The 5,443-nt window shown below is 41.6% G+C and overlaps 1 pseudogene; it reads left to right on the top strand.

Moving 5' to 3' along the window:
• Nucleotides 1-451: 451 nt before the first annotated feature.
• The window catches only part of LOC115183499 (actin-related protein 2/3 complex subunit 1A-like), a 16,215-nt pseudogene continuing 11,223 nt past the window's right edge, over nucleotides 452-5,443 (top strand).

Here is a 5,443-nt window from a genome sequence, read left to right as displayed (position 1 = left end):
TAAACCAGGGTCGTTACAGCAGAGAGTCCGCAGCTAGAGGGACTTTGTTCCAGCTGTAGTGACCTGTTTCCTGAATACACTCAAACGCCACTCTTCTGTGTGGAGTCAACATGCCTTATGGAACCATGTAGCCGTGACAGACAATTTCCTGTATTACAGGCTACGTTGTGTTGATGTTATGTTGTATACAGTGTGTGTTTTGACCTGCATCATTCAATTCATGCCACGGGGGCTTTCCTCAGTCTGATTACACAACCTAGACCTGACTATCTGTCTGTATCTCTGTCTCTCTCTGAAGTTTTTCAGTTACATGGTGATTTTTATCACCTATTTTACAGTGTGCGTGACGTTGCAGTCTAGTGCAAAAACATATTATTTTGATTCAACAGGAACTACAGAAGCCTCTCATTAGCTCATCTCACTTTCTGGTTCTGCATTGTCCCGATTGGCCATGGCTTACCACAGCTTCCTGCTCGAGCCAATCAGCTGCCACTCCTGGAACAAGGACCGGACCCGTGAGTAGGACACGCTCTCTGATTGGTCAATAGGACTTCCTCCCTACAGAAGTAGAATCACTAGTGGAAACCCAGCTCAGATGGTGTTGAACAGACTCACAAAGCTGAGTTGTAGTAAAGTTAATTTGATATTCATTACAGATAGACAACCTATTGAAACACACACGCCAAGCTAACTGAAATTGATCCAAGTTAAAAACAAAAACAGGCTTAAGTTGAGTGAGTCTGACGGAGGACTGTGATTGGGTCCCGTGTGGCTGGAGGTATTTCCTGTTGTAGTGAGAGGGGTGGTGTTCACACACTGGGTCTCTCAGAGAGAACGTCTCAGTGTTCTACAGAGCTCAGGAAACTAACTCCATATTTGGGTTGTTCGATCTGAGTCTGGGTCTCTGCTGAAAGTGGATGCTAGGTCTGGGCAGAGCACAACCACACACACAACCACAGTGTGTCCTGAGTCATACAAACAGGAACAGGAAGTAACTGACGGTTTCAACTCTGACACCAGAGAAACACACTGGGAGACACAGACGCAGACAGACACGCTGAGAGACAGACAGAGAGACACAGACGGACACACACAGACGGACACACGGACACACACAGACGGACACACACAGACGGACACACACAGACGGACACACACAGACGGACACACACAGACGGACACACACAGACGGACACACACACAGATGCTGTGAGAGGAGTGTGACCTTGCTTCCCACGCTATACTGTTGCAAACACACTCACACCAACCAACAGCCCTCTGATATAGAGTGGGATCTCTCCCTGTAGAGAATGATTTATAGTGTGGGATCTCTCCCTGTAGAGAATGATTTATGGTGTGTGATCTCTCCCTGTAGAGAATGATTTATAGTGTCTGATCTCTCCCTGTAGAGAATGATTTAGTGTGGGATCTCCCTGTAGAGAATGATTTATAGTGTCTGATCTCTCCCTGTAGAAAATTATATATAGTGTGTGATCTCTCCCTGTAGAGAATGATTTATAGTGTGATCTCTCCCTGTAGAGAATGATTTATAGTGTGGGATCTCTCCCTGTAGAGAATGATTTATAGTGTGTGATCTCTCCCTGTAGAGAATGATTTATAGTCTGATCTCTCCCTGTAGAGAATGATTTATAGTGTGTGATCTCTCCCTGTAGAGAATGATTTATAGTGTGTGGGATCTCTCCCTGTAGAGAATGATTTATAGTGTGTGGGATCTCTCCCTGTAGAGAATGATTTATAGTGTGTGATCTCTCCCTGTAGAGAATGATTTATAGTGTGTGATCTCTCCCTGTAGAGCATGATTTATAGTGTGGGATCTCTCCTGTAGAGAATGATTTATAGTGTCTGATCTCTCCCTGTAGAGCATGATTTATAGTGTGGGATCTCTCCCTGTAGAGAATGATTTATAGTGTCTGATCTCTCCCTGTAGAGAATGATTTATAGTGGGATCTCTCCCTGCAGAGAATGATTTATAGTGTGGGATCTTCCCTGTAGAGAATGATTTATAGTGTGGGATCTCTCCCTGTAGAGAATGATTTATAGTGTGTGGGATCTCTCCCTGTAGAGAATGATTTATAGTGTGTGGATCTCTCCTGTAGAGATGATTTATAGTGGGATCTCTCCCTGCAGAGAATGATTTATAGTGTGTGTGATCTCTCCCTGTAGAGAATGATTTATAGTGTGTGGGATCTCTCCCTGTAGAGAATGATTTATAGTGTGTGTGATCTCTCCCTGTAGAGAATGATTTATAGTGTGGGATCTCTCCCTGTCGAGAATGATTTATAGTGTGTGGGATCTCTCCCTGTAGAGAATGATTTATAGTGTGTGGGATCTCTCCCTGTAGAGAATGATTTATAGTGTGTGGGATCTCTCCCTGTAGAGAATGATTTATAGTGTCTGATCTCTCCCTGTAGAGAATGATTTATAGTCTGATCTCTCCCTGTAGAAAATGATGTATAGTGTGGGATCTCTCCCTGTAGAGAATGATTTATAGTGTCTGATCTCTCCCTGTAGAGAATGATTTATAGTGTGTGTGATCTCTCCCTGTAGAGAATGATTTATAGTGTGTGGGATCTCTCCCTGTAGAAAATGATTTATAGTGTGTGGGATCTCTCCCTGTAGAGAATGATTTATAATGTGTGGGATCTCTCCCTGTAGAGAATGATTTATAGTGTGGGATCTCTCCCTGTAGAGAATGATTTATAGGTGTGGGATCTCTCCCTGTAGAGAATGATTTATAGTGTCTGATCTCTCCCTGCAGAGAATGATTTATAGTGTCTGATCTCTCCCTGCAGAGAATGATTTATAGTGTCTGATCTCTCCCTGCAGAGAATGATTTATAGTGTCTGATCTCTCCCTGTAGAGATATATATAGTGTGGATCTCTCCCTGTCGAGAATGATTTATAGTGTGGGATCTCTCCCTGTAGAGATGATTTATAGTGTGGGATCTCTCCCTGTAGAGAATGATTTATAGTGTGGGATCTTCCCTGTAGAGAATGATTTATGGTGTGTGATCTCTCCCTGTAGAGAATGATTTATAGTGTCTGATCTCTCCCTGTAGAGAATTATTTATAGTGTGATCTCTCCCTGTAGATGATTTATGGTGTGTGATCTCTCCCTGTAGAGAATGATTTATGGTGTGGCTCTCCCTGTAGAGAATGATTTATAGTGTGTGATCTCTCCCTGTAGAGAATGATTTATAGTGTGTGATCTCTCCCTGTAGAGAATGATTTATAGTGTGTGATCTCTCCCTGTAGAGAATGATTTATAGTGTGTGATCTCTCCCTGTAGAGAATGATTTATAGTGTGTGGGATCTCTCCCTGTAGAGAATGATTTATAGTGTGGGATCTCTCCCTGTAGAGAATGATTTATAGTGTGGGATCTCTCCCTGTAGAGAATGATTTATGGTGGGATCTCTCCCTGTAGAGAATGATTTATAGTGTGGGATCTCTCCTGTAGAGAATGATTTATAGTGTGGGATCTCTCCCTGTAGAGAATGATTTATAGTGTGTGATCTCTCCCTGTAGAGAATGATTTATAGTGTGTGATCTCTCCCTGTAAAGAATTATTTATAGTGTGTGGGATCTCTCCCTGTAGAGAATGATTTATAGTGTGTGGGATCTCTCCCTGTAGAGAATGATTTATAGTGTGGATCTCTCCCTGTAGAGAATGATTTATGGTGGGATCTCTCCCTGTAGAGAATGATTTATAGTGTGGGATCTCTCCCTGTAGAGAATGATTTATAGTGTGGGATCTCTCCCTGTAGAGAATGATTTATAGTGTGGGATCTCTCCCTGTAGAGAATGATTTATAGTGTGATCTCTCCCTGTAGAGAATGATTTATGGTGTGATCTCTCCCTGTAGAGAATGATTTATAGTGTGGATCTCTCCCTGTAGAGAATGATTTATAGTGTGTGATCTCTCCATGTAGAGAATGATTTATGGTGTGATCTCTCCCTGTAGAGAATGATTTATAGTGTGATCTCTCCCTGTAGAGAATGATTTATAGTGTGTGATCTCTCCCTGTAGAGAATGTTTATAGTGTGTGATCTCTCCCTGTAGAGAATGATTATAGTGTGTGATCTCTCCCTGTAGAGAATGATTTATAGTGTGTGATCTCTCCCTGTAGAGAATGATTTATAGTGTGTGATCTCTCCCTGTAGAGAATGATTTATAGTGTGTGATCTTCCCTGTAGAGAATGATTTATAGTGTGTGATCTCTCCCTGTAGAGAATGATTTATAGTGTGTGATCTCTCCCTGTAGAATGATTTATAGTGTGATCTCTCCCTGTAGAGATGATTTATAGTGTGTGATCTCTCCCTGTAGAGAATGATTTTAGTGTGATCTCTCCCTGTAGAGAATTGATATAGTGTGTGATCTCTCCTGTAGAGAATGATTTATAGTGTGTGATCTCTCCTGTAGAGAATGATTTATAGTGTGTGATCTCTCCCTGTAGAGAATGATTTTTAGTGTGTGATCTCTCCCTGTAGAGAATTATATATAGTGTGTGATCTCTCCCTGTAGAGAAGATTTATAGTGTGTGATCTCCCTGTAGAGAATGATTTATAGTGTGATCTCTCCCTGTAGAGAATGATTATAGTGTGTGATCTCTCTGTAGAGAATGATTTATAGTGTGTGTGTGATCTCCTGTAGAGAATGATTTAGTGTGATCTTCCCTGTAGAGAATTATATAGTGTGTGATCTCCCTGTAGAGAATGATTTAAGTGTGTGATCTCTCCCTGTAGAGAATGATTTATAGTGGTGATCTCCCCTGTAGAGAATGATTATAGTGTGTGTGTGATCTCTCCCTGTAGAGAATGTATAGTGTGATCTCTCCCGTAGAGATTGATTTAAGTGGGTGATCTCTCCCTGTAGAGATGATTTATGGGTGTGATCTCTCCTGTAGAGATGATTATAGTGTGTGATCTCTCCTGTAGAGATGATTATAGTGTGTGATCTCTCCCTGTAGAGAATGATTTATAGTGTGTGATCTCTCCCTGTAGAGAAGGATTTATTGTGTGTGTGATCTCTCCCTGTAGAGAATGATTTATATGTGTGTGTGATCTCTCCCTGTAGAGAATGATTATTTGTGTGTGTGATCTCTCCCTGTAGAGAATGATTATATGTGTGGTGACTCTCCCTGTAGAGAATGATTTATGTGTGGATCTCTCCCTGTAGAGAAGGATTTATAGTGTGGATCTCTCCTGTTAGAGCATGATTTATAGTGTGGGACTCTCCCTGTAGAGAATGATTTATAGTGTCTGATCTCTCCCTGTAGAGAATGATTTGTATAGTGGGATCTCTCCCTGCAGAGAATGATTTATAGTGTGGGATCTCTGTAGAGAAGATTTATAGTGTGTGGGATCTCTCCCTGTAGAGAATTGATTATAGTGTATCTCTCCCTGCAGAGAATGATTTATAG

Source organism: Salmo trutta, unplaced genomic scaffold (assembly GCF_901001165.1).
Source record: "Salmo trutta unplaced genomic scaffold, fSalTru1.1, whole genome shotgun sequence".
Classification (NCBI taxonomy): Eukaryota; Metazoa; Chordata; class Actinopteri; order Salmoniformes; family Salmonidae; genus Salmo; species Salmo trutta.
Note: the sequence above shows the minus strand (reverse complement) of the source record. Positions and strands in the feature narration are given on the sequence as shown.